Below are 24,276 nucleotides of genomic sequence, written 5' to 3'. Positions count from 1 at the left end.
AAGACATGCCCATACAAATACAAGAAGCATATAGAACACCAAATAGACAGGACCAGAAAAGACACTCTCCATGGCACATCATAGTGAAAACAGTAGAGATACAGAACAAAGAGACAATTCTGAAAGCTGCAAAAGAAAAACAACAAGTCACATAAAAAGGAAAACCCACCAGGATTACAGCTGAATTTTCAGTGCAAACTATGAAAGCCAGAAGAACCTGGACCAAAGTATTCCCAGTTCTAAATGACCACAGATTCCAACCCAGATTATTTTACCCAGCCAAAATGTCTATTATAGTCGATGGGAAAAAAATCTTCCAGGACATAAATAGGCTGAAGGAATTCATGTCCACAAAACCAGCCCTTCAGAGAGTTCTGGAAGCAATACAAAGCACTGAAGAAAGGAACGACTATACCTAAGGGGTTACAGAAAGAAATTCAATGACGGTATACTGTGGAAATGCACAGCTGTATCAAGAATGTAAACAGAAAGAAAAATGACAGGATTCAGTACACACCTGTGATCCTATGATGGCTAATTCTGGGTGTCAACTTGACTGGACCTGGGATTAACTGAATTGAGAGAGATCTTCTTAATTGGATCATCTGAAGCTGGAAGACACAACCTAATTGTGGGTGTTACCTTCCGATGGCAGCCCATAAAAAGTCCTTGGCAGAGGAGAACTTTTTGTTTTTTTTTTTTTCTTTTTGCTGCTTGCTTTCTCTCTCGCTGATGAGTTTGTCTTGTTGCTGTAAACTGAAGACTAGCTGATCTTTTGGAATTCATCAGATCTTCAGTGCCAAATTGGGACTACTGAGACATCAGCCTTGTTGAATGAATGACTATGGAGTCTCAGCCTCTCCAGTGTGGTGCAGCCATTGTTGGACTCCTCGGACTCTATCTTGTGAGCTAAGCTGATAAATGCTTATACATATATATCCATTCTACCCGTTCTGTTTCTTTGGAGAACCCTGACTAATACAACATCTTTCATTAATAACTTTAAATATCAATGAACTGAACTCCCCAGTCAAAAGACAAAGACTAGTTGTATGAATTAAGCCAGGCTTGGTGGCGCATGTCTTTAATCCCAGCACTCAGGAGGCAGAGGCAGGTGGATCCCTGTGAATTCAAGGCCAGCCTGGTCTGAAAAAGAAACAAAACCCATGTTTTTGTTGTCTACAAGAACCTCATCTCACTTTCAAGGACAGGCACTACCTTAAGAAGGAAGGGTAGAAAATAATATAACAAGTGAATGGCACCAAGAAAAAAGCAGGCATTGCAATTCTAATATCTGATAAAATAGGCTTTAAACTAGAATTAATCAGAAGAGATAAAGAGGGCCACTTAATTCTGATCAAAGGAGCAATAAACCAAGAAGATATTACAATCTTGAACATATATTCACCAAACTCTGGTGCACCCAACTTCATAAAAACAATACTACAGGACTTTAAGACCCAGATTAATCCCAACTCATTAATAGTAGGGGACTTCAATACACCACTGTCTCCATTAGATAGCTCAACAGGGCAGAGAGTTAATAGAGAGACATCTGAATTAAACAATACCATATATCAAATGGACCTAACAGTCATCTACTGAATATTCCACCCAAGCACCAAAGACTATTCTTTCTATTCAGTGCCCCATGGACCCTTCTCCGAAACTGACCAAATGCTGGGGCACAAAACAAACCTCAACAAATACAAAAAGATTGAAATAATTCCATGCATTCTATCAGACCACAATGCAAGTAAGCTTACAATAAACACTGGAAGAAACCCTAGTAACCACATGAACACATGGAGATTAAACAACACACTCCTGAATGATGAATGGGTCAATGGAGAAATTAAGAAAGAAATGAAGTATTCCTGGAACTAAATGAAAAGGACAATACAACACAGCAAAACCTCTGGGACATGTTTAAAGCAGACCTTAGAGGGAAGTTTATAGCTCTAAGTGCCTACATTAAATAATTGGAAAGAACACAAATAAATGACTTACCATTGCAACTCAAGACACTTGAAAGCAACAACAAATGAAACCCACACCCAGCATACAAGAACAAATAACAAAAATCAGAGCAGAAATTAATGATATAGAAATAAAGAAAACAATACAAAAAATCAATGAATCCAAGAGCTGATTCTTTGAAAAGATAAACAAGAATGATAGATCGCAAGCCTAGTTAACCAAAAGAAGAAAGAACACCTCCAAATCAACAAAATCAGACATGAAAGGGGAAACACCAAAATAGATACCAAAACATCCAGAACATTATAAGGGAATAATTTAAAAATCTATGTACTACTAAATTCAAAAATCTAAAAGAAATGGATGGGTACTTAAAAGCATGAGAACCATCAAAACTAAACCAAGAAGAGATTAACAGCTTAAACAGAACCATAACATATAAGGACATTGAAGCAGTAATACAAAGCCTCCTGATTAAAAAAAATCCCAAGACCAGATGGACTTACAGCAGAATTCTACCAGACCTTTAAAGAGGATCTACATCCAATACTACTTAATTTACTGAAAAAGATAGAAATGGAAGGAGAACTTCAAAATTCCTTCTATGAAGCCAGCATCACTCTAATACCAAAGCCAGGTAAAGACACAACCAAAAAAGAAAACTATAGACCCATATCCTTAATGAACATAGATGTAAAAATTCTCAACAAGATACTTGCAAACAGTATACAGACACACATCAAAAAGATCATCCACCATGATCAAGTAGCCTTTATTCCAGAGATGAAGGGATGGTTCTATATACATAAGTCAATAAACATCATAAGTCATATAAATGGGCTCAAAGACAAGAATCACATGGTCATCTCAATAGATGCAGAGAAGGTCTTTGACTAAATTCAACATGCATTTATGTTCAAAGTCCTAGAAGGAATTGGGCTGGAAGGAACATATCTCAACATAATTAAAGCCATATTTAACAAACGCACAGCCAACATCATTCTAAGCAGAGAAAAACTGGAAGCATTCCCATTGAAATCAGGATCAAGACGGGTGTCCACTCTCTCCACTCCCCTTTAACATAGTACTTGAAACTCTTGCAAGAGCAATAAGGCAAGAGAAGGAAATGAAAGGAGTAATAATTGGAAAAGAAGAGATCAAATTATCCCTTTTTGCAGATGACAGGATATTATATCTAAGAGATGCCAAAAAACTAGGAGTTTTTCCACCAGAAAACTCCTAGTAATTATTAACATAGTTAGTAATGTGACATGTTACACATTAGTCAGTAAAGTGGCAGGTTACAAAATTAATCCACAAAAGTCTGTAGACATCAATATACCAAATAACAAGCAGAGAAAGAGTACATGGAAACACTCCCCTTCACAATAGCTGCAAAAAAAAAAAAAATTAAAATATCTCAGAATAAACCTGACCAAAGACATTAAAGACCTTAACAATGAAAATTTTAAATCTTTAAAGAGGTTGAGGATGACATCAGAAGATGGAAGGACCTCCCATGCTCATGGATTGGAAGAATTAATAGTGTGAAAATGACCATTCTACCAAAAGCCGTTTATAGATTCAGTGCAACGCCAATCAAAATCTCCATGACATTTTTCACAGAATTGGAAAAACAACACCCTAGGATTCATATGAAAGCATAAAAGACCTCGGATAGCCAAAACAACCCTGAGCACTAAGAGCAATGCTGGGCAGATTATTATACCAGATTTTAAACTGTATTACAGAAGTATAGTCATAAAAACAATATGGTATTGCCACAAAAGTAGACCCATAGATCAAGGGAACAAAATTGAAGACTCAAAAATGAGTACATGCCATTTCAGTCACCTGATATTTATCAAAGGGGCCAAGAACATTCACTGGAGGAAAGACAGCATGTTCAGCAAATGGTGCTGGCAAAACTAGATCTCCACCTGTAGAAGAATGAAATTAAATCCTTACCTTTCATTTTGCATAAAAGTCAACTCCAAGTGGATCAAAGACCTCAACATGAAACCTGAAACTCTGAAACTGTTAGAAGAAAACATTGGCAATAACCTACAAGATATAGGGAAAGGATTTTCTAAACTGGACATCAATTGCTCAGGAAATAAGGTCAAGAATCAAAAAATGGTACCTCATTAAACTAAAAAGCTTCTGTACATCAAAAGAAGCAACTAAGGAAATGAAGAGGAAACCCGCAGAATGGGAGAAAATCTTCACCAATGACACGTCTGACAGAGGTTTAACATCCAGAATATATAATGAACTCAGAAAACAAAGATTAAAGAAAGGTAGTAACCCAATTAAAAGATGGGCTAAGGAACTGAACAGAGAGTTCTCAAAAGAAGAAATAAAGATAGCTAAGAAGCCTCTTAAAAGGTGTTCAACATCACTAGTAATTAGGGAAATGTGTATTAGAGCCACTTTAAGATTTCTTCTTACCCCAGTCAGACTGGCTAAGATCAACAGAACAAATAATACCAAATGTTGCAGAGGATGTGGGGAAAGGGGAATGCTCATCCACTGCTGGTAGAACTGAAAACTTGTTCAATGCCTATGGAAAGCAGTGTGGAGAACTCTTACAAAACTACAAATGAATCTACCATTTGATCCAGTTATACCACTCCTTGTCATATACCCAAAGAATTCATCCTATTGGAGAGACACTCGTCATATTCTAATTTTTATAAGAATCATTTTTTAAAAATTAAGTTTTATGTCCCAAGGAATTTTTAGCCTTCTGTTGTGTGGTTTCAATCTGATAAGTATGTCTTTGATTATTTTTACCAAACTTTTGGAAAAATTATGTCAATTGCCATTTTGCAAATATATTGTACATTTTATCATCTTTCATGCCATGTAAAATAGAGATCTCTGTATTTATTATGTATTTACTGTGCCTAATGTAATCTATGGGAAAATTACTGAAAAATATAATATTTCAAGCAAGCAGAACATGGTCACTGACTTCAGTCTTGATCCAAACACAACATGATCCTTCATGATGTATTGAATGTTGAGATCATGACTGTGTACCTCTTATTTTCCCCATAGATTTTGTACAGTAAAATTGTATATTTCAAAGACATAAGTATGTACAGAAATGCATTTTTATTTTTCTGTGTGAAAAACTATTCATATATATGTTTGTGATAAAATAACATAGCAAGGAAATTATATCAGATGCATCTTCCTTGTTAAGCATTGTCTTTGCACACACAATGTGTAACTCCTCAACTCCTCAGCTCCTTATGTTAGTGAGCTTTCATCATATGGATCTAATTCTCCATCTCCACTAGGATTTCTCAGGAAGAAAGCATTTTGGGCTTAGCCATTTTCTTCTTCTCAATTGAAAATAGTTGTTAAAAATGTTAGCTCTGCAGAGGGCATGCCCTTGAATAGAACTCTATTTTAAGCCTCACCCACCTATGGTTCATGGACTATTGTAGAAGAGAGGGTGGAAACATTTTAAGAGCCAGGGTTTATACATGAATACAAGGAAACAGATTTTCGGGCCTCTAGGAACTTGTTCAAAGATGAACTTGCAACAATGGTGACATCATGCATAGGGCGCAGGGCAACTCAATTACACAAAACCCAGCATGGAACTGGGGAAATGAGTAAAAGCTCCAATCCTAGCTGAGGAATTATTGGCAACTATTTACTCTGTAGTTAAGGGAGTGACTCTTTTTTTCATATTTTATTTTATTTTTCATTTTTTATTATATGTGTATGAGTGTATTGCCTGCATGTATGTGAGTGCACCCATGTCATGCAATGCCATGGAGGTCAGAAGAGGGCTTTGGATTCCCCTGGAACTGGAGTTAAGGACGGTTCATAGCTGCCATGTAGGTGCTGGGAATTGTACCCAGGTCCTCTGCAAGAGTAGTCAGAGCTCTTAACCACTGAGCCATCTCTCCAGCCCCAAAGGAGTGACTCTTAAAGGCAGCTGCTCTAGGAAAGCTGACTAAACTCCTTGAGTAGGTGAACTTGCACCAAGGGACATTTGCATACAAATGCTTAACCGGATAGGTCTTAACATGTATGACAGAATGCATTAAATCTGGTGGGAAAATATGTGGGATATGGATGACAGAGTGTATGAGTCAGAGTTCTCTAAAGAAACAGAACCAGTAGAATGAAAATATATCCATACATATTCATATATATATATATTCCAGTATATGGGTATATATCCATATATATAGCTTACAGGATAGAGTCTGACTAGTCCCACAATGGTTGCACCACACTGAAGCAACTGACAATTGGTAGTTGCTCTCTCAGTCCTCGAGGCTGGATGCCTCAGTAGTCCTCATCTGGTGCTGAAACCCTGATGGATTCCAAGAGATCTGCTAGTCTTCAGTCTACGTTGGAATTTGAAGAAGCTGGTCACAGCAGCAAGACATACTCACCAGTGAAAGAGAAGGTCAGGGATGGCCTTTTATATGGGTAACACCCATATTTAGGGTGGGTCTTCCAGCTTCACGTGATCCAATCAAGAAGGTCTCTTTCAGTTCAGTTAATCCCAGATCCAGTCAAATTGATATCCAGGATTAGCCATCACAGGAGGGAGTTTAATTTTATTAGGATCTGGTGTATAAAATGCACAAAAACTCAATAAAAATATACATTAAAAAGTTAGTTCTAGGGCTGGGGATATAACTCAGTGGTATAGTGCTTGCTTAAACTCTGAGTTTGATCCCTCACACTGGGGGAAAAAAGTCAGGTTTCAGTCAGACTGCCTGATATACTGTTTAGGCCAGTTCGCTGCCTTATGATTTACCCTTCTGTGTCTCAGATTCCTTATATTTAAAAGAAAAATAGTAATAGAACTGACTTCATGATGATGTTGAAGGATAAAACATATTCATGTAAACTGTTTTAAATGTTTATTACAGAATAATTTTCAGTTATTGTGAACTGAAGTTATGAAGATGAAACAATGATAATAGGTGGTATTCTCGGAAAAAATGCTTGTGATATTGTAAAAGCCACACCAATTTTAATGATTGCTATTATTGTTCTGCCCAGGATAGAGCTGTGTTAAAGGTTTTTGGGAGATTCCTTTTGATCAACTTGTAAGTATAACTTTAAGGAACTCTAAACCATTTCTATAGAGATTTTGTATTTTACATGGTACCAATAAACAGAGTAAGCCATTCTAATTTCAAGAAAGAGGAAGCTCACAGGGAGTGTTCTGGACACTAGTTTTTCATTCAGTTATGATTGTCTCAGGCTGTTCTCAGTGTGGAGACAATTAGTGGCATCTCTTGCTTAAAGTAGAAAACCAATCATGATTCTGGTTGATTTGTATGCTCATTAGGGACTATGAATATGAGTCACTTTCTTCTGGAGTCTACATCAATATTCTCAAATAAATATGCTTGTTAGTAGTTTTTTGCATTTAGTTTTATAATAAATCTAGTAAGGAAATAGAATCAAGTTAAATATATCAAGAATTTGAAACTTCAAAACCAGAACACTAAAGCTGTGCTTCTGATATATATAAACAACTAACATGCTTCTGCTTTTATCTGCTGTGAGGAAAAATTTGCAATGAAAAGAAAAGCATCTATGCCATGTTCTAGATAACTGCCACTCAAGGTCTGTGTATTAGGTCTTGGTCCCCAGAGTGTTGCTATTGGAAGGTGGTAGAAACGTTAGGAGGCAGGGTTTGTGGGGGTCCTTATGTTATTGGGAGTTGGAATTCCATGGGGACGGCAGGATGCCAACTCTTCCCTTTCCCTTTGTTGCCTCCTGGCCATGAACAAGCATTGTTTACCACCACACATGCCTCACTATTACCACATGGCACCCCACCACAGAACTCAGAGTCATTCATCCGCCTGGGGACAGACTGGAACTGCTAAAATCATGAGCAATATTAAACTATTTCTCTTTAATAATTGTCTTGGGGCTGGAGAGATGGCTCACCAGTCAAGAGCACTGACTGCTCTTGCAGTGGACCCAGGTTCGATTCCATGTACCCACATTGGCAGCTAATAACCATCCAGTTCCAGGGGATCCAAAGCCCTCTTCTGATCTTCACAGGCATTGTACAAAATGGGTGCACTTGCATGCAGGCAATATACTCATACAAATAAAATAAATGGACCATATAGTAGAGATGTGTTTCTAAGATCCTGGCAGATTCAAGTGTGTTTTTAAAATGAAGTTCATATCAGAATATTTACAATTATTTAGGAACTCTGTCAGAAAAAGGCAGCCACTACTTGAAATAAGGCTTTTGTACTCTGAGTGGTGACCCTTGAGAATGGTGTAGCTATTTTGAGATGACAGAATCAAATATACAAGAAAGGAACGTCGAGTAAGCATGTATCCCCAAGTGTAGCTGATCGTTCTTTCCTGAGTGATAGCCGGGTGCAATGCGATGAAGATTTCTACCTTCAAAGTGGTTTTATTCTAGCATTTGAAAAATGTTGCTGCCTTAGCAAAATGGTGTTGTTTATTTCTTTTTCTGCCTCCTCCTCCTCCACTTCCTCCTCCTCCTCTTTCCTCCTCCTCCTCCTCCTCTTCCTCCTCCTTCTCCTCCTCCTTCTGCTCCTTTTCCTCGTCCTTATTCTTTTTCCAAATACTCTACTCACCTGGTGCTTTTGAAAGGGAACTCGTCATTCACTTGTAGTCCTCTGAGGACACTTCTGGTGTAATAGGTGAGAAGTCAAGCATAATTAACGGAAGAATTAGTCTCCCAGAAGTCAAGGTAAATCTTTTTGTAAATAACTCTCACCAGACTTAGTAGAAACAATCCATTTCTAGCATTGTGTGATAGCATTCAACTCACTTCTTTAGTGACAAAAAAAAAATTAAAGTAATTATCTTAGCTTGATTTTTTTGAGAAGAAGCAGTGCTGGAATTGCCTTTTTTCTTCTCTGCAAGAATATTAGAGTTCAAGGAACAAATTTCCACTTAAGATAGAATTAAATAAAAGGTATTCGCTGCAGTCAACACAAAGCAAACACTAATAATTTTAGGGCTCAATTTCCTTAAAAGATGAAATAATTTTAGGTTGATATACAAAGTTTCCCCGTAATGATTTCGCTTGCAATTTCTCCATAGGGAAGCATTCATCAGCTCCAACTGGCTTCTCAACAGAGAAATGCACAAAAAACACAGAGAAATGGCAAAGCAGGAGGAAGTGTGGTCTAATGATAGGGCAAGGCAACAATACATACTCTACCCAACCTTTTTCTATTATAGCCTTGAGTTTAAGTTTCTTAGCAGACAGAGTATATGTGAGTACTGGCAAGTTCAATACAATGTCATATGCTATGTTAGTATAATCCATCATATAATTTAAGTATTTTAATATTAATCCTTTATGTAAAATGCAAAATGCACTATGACTATTTTTAAAATTGAACCTACTTCCTGAATACATGAAACTTCTACTTGAAAAAATATTGATTTTATATTTGTCTTCTATAAGTTAGTCAGTACTGTTAAAATAATCTTAGTAATTTTAAAGAGTGCAACTAAAGTTTACACTAAATATATCAACATTTCACATAAGTTTCTCAAACTTTTGTCTTTACAAAATGGAAAAATCCCTTCAGTAGGCTTCAGGGGAGAGGATGCTCCTCATCTGTATGGAGGCACATGTACATATGGCCTTTTGTTTTCTGTGTATATTTGAGTGTGTGATTGAGAGGAATGTTTCAATGCACTTCCCTCCTCCTGCTCAGGTACATTTCTTTCCTTGCTATATTGTAAACAGAATTTCTTATTTTGGGACTTTAAAATAACCTAGAATATCTCAATAGAACTTTGCATTTTATTCTTGCTCTTATTTTGCATGAAAATGTGTCTCCACTCACACAGATGATGCACCTGAGTTTATACTATTTACACAGTAGGGACAGCTTTCAAATTAGTTATTATATTAATGAGATAGTCAAAGATGAGAGGACATGAGGACAATGATCATTTTAAAAAGAAGAAAGCAAGTTCACTGACTAGAACATTCCAATCTCTTTTAAGGGAAGGGACAGAGGAGTCTAAATACAGTGTAGGGGCTTGACCAAGAATAGGAAGTTCCCATTCTAGTCTGCGTGCAATTGGTATGATAAAAACATGGACCAACACCTTGAGGAAGAAATGGTTTATTTGGTTTAAAAGCACAGTTCATCATCAAGGGAAGCCAAGGCAAGAAGTCATTGGGCTGGACCCCCATATCACTCAACAATCAATAAAATGCCCCACAGAAATCGCCACAGGCCAATCCAAAAAAGAAGACAATTCCTCAACTGAGGTTCCTTCTAACCAGGTGTGTCAAGTTGACAACCAATGCTATCCAGCACAGCTCAGTATTTCTAAGCATTAAAAAAAAAAAAAAAAAAAAAAAAAAAAAAAAACAAACACCTAATAAGACTGTTTATAGTAAGGTCAAAATATCTGTTCATTTAACAAGTAGCAGGAGGGCAGGAAGCAGATTAAACTCCAGAGTCTTTTGCTGAAATTAATGATGGATGAAGGACAGTAATTATGCTATTTTAGTAGGATGGACACGAGAAAGGTACCATTATTAAATTCAGGTAAATATCACTTCAATCACCACCGTTACTCTGCTGCTAGCTACAATAAAAATGACTCAGTGAATACTTGGGTCATTTTGCTAAGCCCATTACATAGAAAATCTCATGCAATCCTTAAAATCTTACAAAGTACTACCATTATTACTTTACACATGAGAAACAGTCTGAAAATACCCAAGTAACTTACTGAAATCTTACTCTGGCTAGTGGCAGTTTGCTAGACACATTTACATAAAGGTTTGTCCCATGGACATTATCGGCACTTTGTCTTAACAAAAGAAGCACTTGCCACTATCCCCCCAGATACTTAGTGATACTCTTTATTTAAACCATGATTCTGAGTAATCATTTGCTTCTATTCCTGGCACTAAAGAGTCTAAGGATGAGTCTCATTCCAGCTTTGTCTCATTCTGCCCTTGATTGGCCTTAGCTACTGAGGCAGATATGATATATCTTCATTCAACACTGAACACACTCATGTTGGCCTAGACACCAGACTGAGGTGTGAAGTAGAGTCAGTAAATTAGACTTGAGCCCCTACTCTTTTAGACCTTATCATATAGCTGTGAAACAGGCAATAGAGAAAGAAACATGCCATCAACAGCTGTTATAGGAGATATGAAGAAAAAGCATAAAAAGACCATTGGTCTTGGTCACTGGACTAGTCAGAAAAGATCTTGGAAAACTTGTCTAACAAAGGGAAATTGTGATAATGATTTTTATAATATGGACATATTCTATACAAATGACTTACCTAACTACTTTTACCTATAATGTATGGATGTGTATGGAAGCTTCCAGACAGCACTGCAAACAGGGCAGGTATTAAGTGGAAACAATGAAGATTAACCCATCTGTGTTGCAAATAATAGATAGGATTAGTTTGATAACAACTGTTTGTGGCTATGTGTGTGATAGGGGTTAGAAGGGATAGAATCCTCAGACAAAGGTCCAACGTACTTCCCTATTCATGCTGGATATACTGCTTCAATAAAAGAACTAGTATGTTAGCCCTTTGGGAGCAGAGTTTCTAGAGAATTCTGAAGGCACAGGTTCTCAACAGTTTGGATCTTCTCTTGACCTTAATATGGATGCTAAATCAGGCTATCTTTAATTATCCCCATAATGTGGAATTGCATAGTAAATGCTGCAGAATATGAGCCGAAAATTGAAGGGAGAGACAGAATTAGCCAAATAATGCAACAGAGAAGCAATGGAGGGCTGGGTATGTGCAAAGGTCCTAAGGCAGGGAGAATATTAAAAGAAACTGAAAAATGAGCAGTGTGGCCAGGGCTGAAGCCTCATAAAGGGGAAGTGGCATGAAACAAGTGGCACAGAAAAGTTAAGCACCAGGGGATGTAATCACAGAGGGTTTTAGATATGCAGTGAACAGATGGCCTTCTTTGCTTAGAATGGTCCTGGTTAACAGTTGCCCTGTGACATGTAACAACTCAGAAAGTGCCCTACTTTAAATGATCACTTATATGATAACCTACTTATGGACAATGTTATGTTTTGGGTCATTATAAGAACTAAAGGGCTTAAACCAAAGGAGTTAGCATGATCAGATTTGAGTTTTGTCTGATGGCAGAAGACTTAGCTCCAGTTTCTGACAGGCTATAGGACAGAAAGGGACTGCTCATGTCAGTCCAGTGTGGCGAGGGAACTCAGATCAGTGTCATCACAAAAACAAAACTGTGCAGAATACTCTTATCATCTAGTCATTTTCCAAATGGCTACAATCTTTCTTCTATTTAGATAACTTGATTAGCAACAATAACAACAATAATAATGGTAAATGGCTGATATGTGCTATGTAAGAAATACTTCTGCTAACTTTATCTGTAATCATTTATATGTTTCATAATAACCTTCTAAGATAAGTACTACTATTATTCATGCTTTGCAAATGAAGCAGCTAACTACTAAGGTCAATAAAATAATAACTGAAACAGTAAGAATTTGAACCTATGAAACTGAAAACAGTTATTGGTCACTTACCACTATTTTATAACATCTGAGGCTCATCCTTTTAACTGTAAGACGTGCACTATTCCTTAAACTAAACATAAATTCTCATTCGAAAGTAAATCCAGTGCCTCATTTCTGTTCCTCATACTTCTTAGTCATGGCTGTAAGTTTAATACAAATGAAAAATCTGCAGCCACAGCTCTGTTCCTACACTAGACTCATAGTCATCTCCTGGGACATAGACTAATTCAACAGGACAGGACAGTGGAATGGGATTTCTATATGTACATGATGATGTCTTCATGAACCACAGCAAAACAAAGTTTACCTTTGGGAGGTTCTACTATGGACTGCCCAGCTATTCTTACCATATATTACATATCAGGAAACAGTTTAATTCATCAGTTCTGTACACGTAGGCTTTGCCTCCCCACCCCCCAACTCTACCATTTATAATTATTCATGGTGTCAGGAAATCTAGGCCTAAGTTGTTTAAGGAAACTGAAAACTGATCACTTCTTTGTAAAAGTATTAACAGGAAATTAGTTGAGTGCCTTCAAGTTTTTCTATTCTCTCCTTATATGACTTTCCCCAGCAGGTTTATAGCACCATATGGCCCCAGTCACTACCCTACATATTTAGAACAGGTCTTCCAGTTTCCATATGGAATTGCGTCTTTATAGATTGATCTTTTCTTTCCTTCCTTGGTGAAACAGAATAATCACACAAGAAAAGAGAAGCAACTTTTTTACTTTTGGACAGGTAGTGAGGGATAACAGAGGCCTAGAATTCATGTAAAGCTGCCCAAGGATGGTTGACTCTCATCTGTCCATGCCCCAATGTGACACTGAAGGGAGTGTGTCACAAAGCTCACTGTGCTAGATAGTCTTAGTGTCAACTTGACACACCTCGGTAGAGGGAGCCTCAGTTGGGGAATTGCCTCCATTGGACTGGCCTGCCGTGTCTGTGGGGCAACTTCTTGTTTACTGAGTGATGTGGGAAGGACCAGTCCATTGTATGTGCTGCCACCCCTTGGCAGGTGGGCCTATGTTGTATAAGAAAGCAGGTTGAGCAGGGGCCAGGGGAGCAAGCCAGTAAGCAGCATTCCTCCATGGCCTGTGCTCCAGCTGTTGCCTCCAGGTTCCTGCCCTGAGTTCCTACCTTGGGCTCCCTGATGAACTCTGACCCAGGAGATGTAAGCTGAATAAACTCTTTCCTCTCCAAGTTGGTATTGGTCAGAGTATTTTGTTATAGCAATGGAGGGACAAACTACAACACTCACCTTATCCCAATAGATGTCTCTTTCTCTCCTCAACATCCCCTTCTCTCAATTCGTCAATCAAGACATACTGAAATGATGTGTCTTTCTTACCTGTTTCAGTGGAGGTGTGTGGAAATAGCAATGATGCTCTTAGCACTTACACTCATGTATCTATCTGGTGATTACTGGTAGATGTTCATGACACAAAAGATAAAATGAGGCTTCCAGGATAAATGTTCAAATTATTATTGATCAAATAACACATCGACACAGTTGGGGCTCAGCCCTTCCCTGCTCAGATGCCCTGCTGTTTGCCATGGGACACTGATTGCTGTGGTAACAAGAGAGGAAACCCATATTGGAAGGGGATTAAGACTTGGTTCAATTTTGTAAAGTTGCTGAGTTTAGGTTTGAGAATCAGAGTGCCTCAGGTCGAGTTCCAGTTCCAACCTCTCATTAGCTATATAACTTGGGGGATTTAAGATCTTTGTAAGTTTCTCCTTCTAGGACAGGAATGATAACACCCAACTTTTGGATACTGTATGAAGATTAAATAAAATAATGTTAGGCAGAAGAAAAAATACATAGCATGCATTGCTATTGCAGTTACTAAAATTGGCCAATATGTTTAATGTATAAATTCTGCTACACACGTATATATCTGAACTAGGTTCGGAATTTCCAAAATCTGTTACACTAAGGCTTAAGGTTACAGGTGATCGATAAAATCTCTCGAGATTCCACAAAGCATATTGATCTATCTTCTCTGGGCTAGCCATAACCCCAAAGGCTTTGGCCTTTAAGGGGTGGTAGGAAAGTTCTGTTATTAGAAGTTTTTGTTAGACAAACCTTTAAATTCCATTCCATTTACACTCAAGTTGTGTTGCAAAACTTTATAAGCCCTGGACAGCAATCAATCAAATTGGCCAACATCCACTGCAGTTCCTTTAATTTTTTTCCAATGAAAGAGCTCTCTTTGATATTTTTATTGACACCTAGAGATTCTCTTCTGCTCCATTCCTGTTTTGAGATATATCTGTGTTCCATGTTTAGTACTGTTGTGATCTAAAACCACCTATTTAAACTATACCTTTAACCTAATAGTCTTCAATTTCTTCAAGTTTTAGTGAATTTACCCTCAATAAAACATTCTGTGCATGTGGTTTTTAAGCAAGTAAAGAAAGACAAAATAAAAATAAAATGCAACATCACAGTAGACTATTATCAATTAATCTGTTTCCCTAATTCTGAATTTTGTTATGTAGAGAATGAAATTGTTGGATTACATAATTACTATGTCCTTTAATTTTTTTGTATTTTAAACATTAAAGATGTTATATTGTTATATAGGATACTACAATATTTAAGGAGACATTTTACTCTATGCCTCAAGAAAAGAGAAGCCACAGATGTTTGTTAGCTAATTTGCAGCACAATTTTACTAACATTTTTTACTGAATACTCATAAGAACTCAGTAAGGGACACAATATCTTAATCTAATACTCCGTGGAAAGTGAAGCTCAGAGCCATTAGAGTCACTCACCAAGGTCACACACCTGTGAGGTACCACATGTCAGGTTTGTGCCACTAGCATACAGTCCCTTGATACACAGAGTCTAAATCAAACAGCCCTGAACTTTCTACCAGCTATAAAGTCCCCTATCTCAGCAATGGTCTTATTTTTTTATTCTCTTCTGGAATAAACCAGTTTATCTTGTTAAGATCTATCTCAGAAAGATTGTTAAGTAGAAATTTAGTGTGCAAGTAGGCTTTAATGAAATATTATGCCTTAATTCTTTCAAGTGAAGCAGTCTCTGAAACAACAATGACTTGGACGATACTCCATGATATTTTACATCAAGGAATCTCCAATAAAGATGAAGTCTAAAAGAAGGCTCACAACAGGTGCTCATTTATTCAACAATTATTTATTGGGCACTTGCTGAGGGTCAGACAGTGTCTGTACAACAATGATTAATTAAATTTTCATCAACTCACTGAAGGATGGACAGGTTTGTATGAACTGGGAATAGGACAGCAATTCGGGGGTGCTATAATGAAAAGGCTGTTTTAAGGGGCAGCGAGTAAGCTGTCATGGGCAAGGAAAGACTTTGGACAGGGATTCATAAGAGAGCCAAGTCAAACACAGACTTTCACAAGATCATAGAGAGTTTGAGCAGTATCTCCAAAGTGATGAATGTACAAATCACTCTCAATGTTATTTCTAAATTCAATTCAAAGCAAGAAAAATCAAGGCTGATTAGCACAATCAAGCCTCAATCCCCTAGTGGTACTCCAAAAGAAGATAGATAATAATCCTCCCACTTTATCAGTTTCTACTTTAGAAATGAAATTTCCTGTCCTCTTTCTCTTCCTATATTCAGCATGAACAAGACAGTCACTCTGCTGATTTACCCTGGGGAGGATCATCTGATCCAATATATAGGGAATCAAGTCAGCAGCATTGTGTTTCCAATCCTTTCTCTGTCGCGGCCCCCCATGGCTCTCTCACAGCAGCCCCAGCCTGTTGGTGTCATCTCCTCAGCATCTGCTCCACAGGGATCTTCATTATGACTCTGGTGATGTGACAGAGCTGGTGCTATTACCCATAAAGAGAGTTTTAATTGAAGATAGAGCAATTTGAGGCCTTTTTTTTTTTTGGCAAAATCTAAAATTGATTTGGGGACTGGGCATTTTCAAAGAACAAAGGACACTAAGCAGTGACTAGTAGAGATGATAGGTCAATAATTATGATAGTAATAAAAATCAAACTTTCGCACCATACCCTTTCCTACATCTTCATATTCTACATATACTTAGGATTTATTAAGGTCTTCCACGCCTTTTAATTTGCAATTGATATATAGGTTCAGGCCCATATATAAATTGTAGGTTCTCAATCTGAAAAACAGCAAAAGGCACAGGTCAGAAACTATACATATTGATTATTTTTGATGTACTTAAAAGCCATCTGAACTTGGATATGAGACCCTAGTGCTGAAGACAAGACATACTTTGTACACAAGACTTAGAGAAACGGAGCTGGAACTGATCTGGAAGCCATGAAACCTGAAGGCTAGCTCTCAGTTTTGGATAGTACTAAGCAAGCAGCTAAGGGAGAACATAAATTGATGGTTCAACCCCAGCTTTAAGGCCTAATAACCACATCAATGGCCAGGACAGTGAACTATATTGGGGCAGTCGTGGCACTTTTATCTTGGAGGTAATCAATAGTTACCTAATCATACTTAAAGCCCACTCAGTGGGAGGAAACTCAGGTGTGGTACTGTAAACATAGCCAAATGCACATGGCTGGAGGGAACATAGATCTTACAGAAAACCCAAAGATGTCACAGCCCTAGACAAATGAAATTTTTTACTTTGTGCAAATAAAATATGGATATTTATATTTACGGAGAAGTATCCCAGTCACCACTCATCAAAGAAGCTTTCATTTTGTGCAACAGGTGGAGACTATTACAGAATTCCACAATTGGTCATACACACAGATTGTCGGTGAATTTCTCAAGCCTAAGTGGCACACTACAAGGCAACCTCTATACTCAAGGCACACAAAACATAGAACAAGGAGTAAAGAAGACACTAGTGCATCTTTTGGTTGTCATCAATGAAGCTCACTCATGCAACAGGAGGTCAGAAACACAAAAAGTCACTAGAACTCAGTGAATGAACTTGTACTGAGGGATGTCTGGGGACACTAACCTGACTCAATAGGCCTTAACTCGAATGACAGAATACATGAATTCCAATGGGAGTGCTTTGGGAGTGTGTCAGTGGGGAATGGAATATAAAGATGATTAAGATGTTCTGTATAAAATACACAAAATTAAAATTTAAAAATTACAAAAAAAGAGGTCTCACTTTCTACTATATAGAAGTAGCTGTTTATTCTGTCTCCATTTGTCACAATGTAGGATCATGCTTGCAAGACTCCTTTAGACAGGAATGTATATTCTGCATGTGTGAGGACAACTTATAATAATTTTAAGGAATTTAGAGGCTATCCTAACAAATCTGTATTTGAATCTTATTCTATAATCAAGAAAATCTATCTTGCACATTTTGTATTGTTTGTTTTATGTATTTATTCAATTAGTCATCTATTTATTCACCAGATGGCAAGACATAGTGGAAAATATACAAGTCTTTGGATAAGACAGACTCATGGTGAAATGATAGCTTTGCAACATAAATAAAAATGAGATTATTCACTTAATCACAAAAGAAATGACAAGAAGATCGCTTGATGTGAAGTAACATCTTATAAGGTATTTTAAATTTGGTGCACTGGAGAGAATAGCAAGTTTACAAAATAAATGGAGGGAATAGTTTTAATGTAATGAGAGGCTATAAAAAGTACACCTAATCAAAGCAGGGAAAAGAATCTGAGCTTATAAATTGTATCATATCATCTTAAAGATACGAAGGAATTAGAGCAGGAAAGAGAGCAAAGGGGTGGGCGTGTTCAGAGAAAGTGTGTCTCATTCAATCAGAGACCCACAGTGCCTCACCCTGAGTAGATGAAAGGATTGTGGAACATCAGATACTAATATTGCCAAGAATATTGGGAACTGATAATTTACAGGACTGCCAGGGTCATCCCAGCAACAATTTTCAGCATCACACTGATGGTTTTAATTCTGTTTCTCTGTCTCTCCCTTTTCCATCTCTTCCTTCCTTCCTCTCCTCCCCTCTTCTTCCTTGCTCATTTCCTTCCCTGTTTGTCTCAGGCAGTGGAGTTCCAATCTTAGGCTTTGTGTTTGCTAGGCAAGCACCTTTATCCCTGAGCTATGTCCTCAAGTCTGTTTTCTTTTTCTTTTTTAATTTTATGGTAGGGGGTTACTTAGTCGCCAAGACTGGGCTCAAATTCACTGTGAATCCCAAACTGGTCTTGAACTTGCAATCTTCCTACCTCAGCCTTTGGAGGAGCTGAAATTACAGGGCTATATTACTAGATTCACTTAAGAATATTAAAATATTCTTAAAACGATCATCAATATTAGAGCTCTGACAGAAGAGCTTACAAAACTCTCCTGTGAAAAGAGACCTTGCTTTTACTGAAGCTCAACACTTCAAGGTCAAGCATAGATAAATCTGCATATATTTTTTCTTTAGCAGTAGGGAAGATACAACTTTCTTACTTAAAATGAATACTGTACTATTATATTTCATGTAATTTTGTAGGATTGTGGCATTTAAGTCGTTATTTGACTTCAAATTATATTGACAGTCCTGAGAGATTAAGATGCAACTTAATCTCAATGTCTTAGCCATCACTGAATATGTAGCTAATAGCTAATTATTCCTGATTTGGTTTATTATCCACTCCTAAAGTTAATACACTGTGAAATTTAAAATTATTTTATTTTGATTTAGGTACATTTTAGCTACCTGGTCATCTACTAATTTGTGAATCAATTTCCAATTATTAAAATGGGTGCAACTGGAAAATCATATTAGGTGAATTAAGTCAGTCTCAGAAAGTGAAATATCACATTTCTTCTCATCCATGGAACCCAGATTTATATAGATACATAAAATCATATATGTGTAGATGCTATAAATGAAAATAGAAACTAAATTGTCTAGGGGCAAAGGGGAGGAACAGGAGGGAAGAAGGGGAGGAAGCATGGCTGGTATGGGGATGGAGCAGCACAAGCTCAAAGTACAGTATTTAATGTATGAAAATGGCATTGTGTAACAGTACAATAACATGAAATTTAGATCATTTTTGAAAACTTGTGTGCTATTCTTTGCTTTTTCCAAGTGAAATGTGATAAAATTAATATAGTGTAAAACTTACAGTTTTAACTATTTTAAGTATACAATGGTCATTATATGTTATCAAATTTACAAGTGATTAAATATTATATTGACAATACTGTGGGAGCACCCTCACTATCTAGGTCTGAAGCTTATTACTGATGTAGAAAATATAACCATGTAGTTACAATTTAAATAGATACAAAAATTATAAATTGTGATGAGGATTTTGAGAAACTGAAACCTCAGTACTTTTCCAATAACAATATAAAATGGTATGGTAACTGTGGAAAATAGTTTGGCAGTTCTTCAAACAACCAAGTATGAAATAATCACGTAACATAGGGCTTTGGTTACCTTTCTTATTTCGGTGACAAGATATCTGAAAAAAAAAAAAACCAACATAAAGAATGAAAATTTTATTTGGATTACAGGTTGAGAAGACACAGTCCATCCTAGTAGGCAAGGCAAGGAGCAGGAGCAGGAGGCAGGCTGGTCAGTCACAGCGCTCCTGCAGCCAGGAAGCAGAAAGTGCACAGCAACTGGGTCTGGGCTTCGAAACCTCAAGCCTGCCCCCAGTTACATACTTTCTCTGGTAAGACTCTGACTCCTACAGGTTCCACAACCTTTCCAGACACCAGCACCAGCTGAAGACATAGTGCTCAAATACGGGAGACTATAGGGACATTTCACATTCAAACCACAGTACTCAAACATAGACAGAGATGGATATTAGTATGCCAACGTTTACTGAAGGATAAGTCACAACAGCCCAGAAGTAGGAGCAATTAACATGTCTTTCAGCAGTTCAAGGGATAATCGGAATATGTGTGTACAGGCAACAACACATTACCCAAGCATGAAACAGAAGGAAGCTCTGATAAATGATACAATATGGATGAAACCCGAAAACATCATATTGAGGGAAAGAAGCCAGAAACTCAAAGACAGGTACTGTATGATCTCACCAGGTTTTATCTCACTACCATTGAAATTGTTCCTCTCATTTATCAGCCAGGGTGTGGCATTTTTTTGAATCTTCAAGAACTGTGCAGGGACAGGCCTCCATACCATTCCTCTGTATCATCATGACATAAAGTTGTTTCATTACAAAGAATACTAGATTTTTCTCTAATCACATCTATTAAAACCTGCATCTGTTAAAATACACACACACCATCATACACACACACACACACACACAAATTCATATGTTGACTGAAATATCTCCTAAACCACACTTAATTAAATATTGCATTATAGGGATAATGTTTAATTTTAAGCAAAGGGTGGGAACACTTTGGTGCTATTATTTTATGAGGCTATTACAGATAGAATAGGAATATTGGAATGCTAGCCAAAGACATCTAAAAGTAAAGCATAACCTTAATGTGACTGTTCAAATTCATTTTAGGTTTTCATATGTTTTGCTTTATAAAACTGCATAATTAAAATGTCATCAAAATTCATTTTGCACAATTAGAAAAAAAACAACTCAAATTTTAAATTTTTATTAATTTTTATGTGCATAAGTGTTTTGCTTGCATGTATGAAGTGTACCCATGAACACAATGCCCACAGAGTCCAGAAAAGGGTGTTGGCTCCCTTGGAACTGGAGTTATGGATGGTTGTTAGTCACAATGTGAGTGCTGGGATTCAAACCCAGGTTCTCTGAAAGAGCAGTCAGAACTCTTAACTGCCGAACCATCTCTCTATAATTCAAATTTTAAAGTTTTCCTTGTGTTCTTGTTACTAAACAATAATTAAATGTTAGATATTGGGATGTGGATAGAAAATGTGTACATTTTCCCTAACAAACAGCTTCTTTTATATATCTAGGATCATATTCTTCATGAAGTCTTTTTTATTTAACCAAAACATGAAAATCAAAGTAAAAAAAACCATATCTTGGGACTCTGGATACGGCTTGGTGTGTCAAGTGTTTGCTGTGCAACCATGAGGATTTAGGCTTGGAACCCCGATACTCACATAAAAGGCAGACATTGTGGGTGTGGAGGAAGGAGGAGACAGGCAGATCCTGAATACTTACTGATCAGCTAGTCTAACTATAATGGTAAACTCCAGGTTCAGTTAAAGATCGTGGCTCAAAACTTAATGTAGAGATTGATCATAGAAGACTGCCGGCATCAACCTCTGGACTCCACTTAATCATACATGGGCAAGTACATAAACACACATACACACACACACACACACACACATACACACACACACACACACACACACACCCCACACACATCTTATAGTAAAGGTAGTTAAATTAGATCAAGTCTACATATAATAAAGAAAACCACAGTGTATTGCATTTTACCAACAAGAAAATTCAAGAATTATTTCCCAACTAAAAGTCACAAGTTACAGTACCACAGCTGACACCAAAGATAAATAGAATTGATTCTAAAGCAGCCCAACAGGCAACACAAAGACCGTTTCTGCTGAACACATCCTTTCCACTTTGGGAATACAGCCTAATCTTGTTGCATTTGAATGTATAACCCCTGTCCTGTCACATCCTGATAAACATCTTTTATTGCTGGAAGAGCAATTTTCTCTTTAGCTTTGAATCTCCTGACTTTATCATAAATAGCCAGTGATTTATTGTCAATGTGCAAAGCTTATTTTTGAATTAACATTTATTTTCATCTATATGAATTTTTTTAGCTTCTGGAAAGATATCGAACTTGTTTGGGTTTGCACATGTTGTCTGTCCTTATTTACCTCACTCACGCTTCTAACAATAATCCCTTCATTTTCAAGTTGTTCTTGGACAGGATCCTGCCAGCGACTTTCTACTGGGAATTTACTTGGGGATATTTAGACTTGAAAGAAAAGTAGAAAAGTGGTAACAGGTAGACTATTCAAATAAAACCCGAATTGTTAATGGAATTGTGTTTTGATTCACAAGCATGTCTAGAATATCTTTGTTGGTTATGTAACTGTATTACACTAACTTCTTAAATAGTAAAGAAGCCTGAATGTAGACTAAAATGTAAAATTTGGTTACAAAGTTTAAGACTTAGGCATGAGTAAATTTACACAAAGCTATGGCCATTTTAATGCACCCCTTTCCTCCTAACCTAAATTCTTGTAATTTTAACTGAGTGAATGACGCTCAAGATTTGTGATAGCAATTTCATCATTGCACATTTTAGGAAAACCCTAAACATTAGACTTATATTTTTGCTGCCTGCTTTTACTAGCTTCTCTTCAGAAGACAAGGAAGAACTCTTTTCACAACATTGAATGGAGTTATTGGGAAGGTTAATGTCAGCAACGTTTTCTCCCTCTGACTGCTCTTCACTAAGAAGTTTACATCCTGTCTGTATATAAGTAGGAACCTGTCTTTTCAGGGGAAGGATCATCCTTGGCTAGTTAATTCAAAGACTGGGGAAGGGAAATGTTAATCTTCTAATTCACAAAGAATGCCCATTGCCTTGGTTTTCAGTAGCAGGACGGAGTTGTAGATGGTATTCTTGTAGTTTACAAAAATTAATTATGTGTTTGCATAATTTATATGGGGATATGTGCATGTAAGTGCAGTGCCTTCAGAAGCCAGAAGAAGGCCTTAGATTAATTGGAGCTGGAGTTACAGTGGTTCTAAGTCATCAGTGTTGAGAATGGAACTTGCGTTCTCTGCAAGAGCACTACTTACTCTTCACTTTTATTATGTGTATGAGTGTTTTGTGTCCGTGTATGTAAGTGTACCCACGTGTGCAATGTCCATAGAGGTCACAAGAGGGCAGTGGATCCCCTGGAACTGGAGTGATGGATGATCTTTAGCTACCATGTGGGTACTAGGAACTATAAACATGGGTCCTCTGCAAGAGTACCCAGTGCTCTTAACTGCCGAAACATCTCTCCAGCCCCTAAAGATGGTATTTTTGTTTCTACCTTTCCGTTTCTTGTATCTCTCATTTGTTTCTGAACACAGATGGAGAATGGATGCAACTGTCATCCTTCTATACTAATGGTTGAAAGAATATAAAAGCACTAGGGAGACTTCTCATTTGCTCGATGGTGTCCAAGAAGCTGCTCCCAGGTTCCCCACTGCAGTGAAAAACACAAAATTCTGTTTCTCCTTAACAGCTCTTGAAAGTGCCCAAATAACTAGAAAAAGAAAATTGATGCAATAAACCAGATAGGTTCTTGATTATACATGCCATAGTTCTTAACCTTTAGCATGCAGCAGAATCTCCCAGAGACCTTGCTGAAACACACTGTCGAGTCCTACTTCCAGAGTTTTGGACTCAGAAAGCCTGGGATGGGACAGAGCACTTGTGTTTCTAACCAGTTCTCAGGTGATACTGATGGCTCATATATCCCAGTTTGAAAGCTACTGTGCAGTGTGTTTGGCTCTCATACCTAGCAGCTCCCTTTAGACTCATCTGGAGAGTTTCTGTAGAAATAGTAAGGCTGGGCTCTTTTCTAAAACATGTGATTTTCTCTGGTTAGGAGCTTAGCTAATGATCGGATTTTGCTTTTGAAAGCTTAACCCAGTTCATCTGAATGAATGTAAGGATCCCTGGACATTTTTTTAGCCACCCATGTAATCTCCTGGTAGTGAGCTTCAGTCATAACCTAGGATAGACACACAAGAGGAAAGAAATCAACACTAAAATGTTTTCTAAAAAAAAAAAGACCCGTTAATTTGTAACTGCAAGGTTTTTCCAAGGCTTGAAGCTGTCACCAGATAG

The sequence above is a fragment of the Nannospalax galili genome, unplaced genomic scaffold (genome assembly GCF_000622305.1).
Source record: "Nannospalax galili isolate Female #2095 unplaced genomic scaffold, S.galili_v1.0 scaffold281, whole genome shotgun sequence".
NCBI classification, from domain to species: domain Eukaryota; kingdom Metazoa; phylum Chordata; class Mammalia; order Rodentia; family Spalacidae; genus Nannospalax; species Nannospalax galili.
This window is presented reverse-complemented; position numbering follows the sequence as displayed.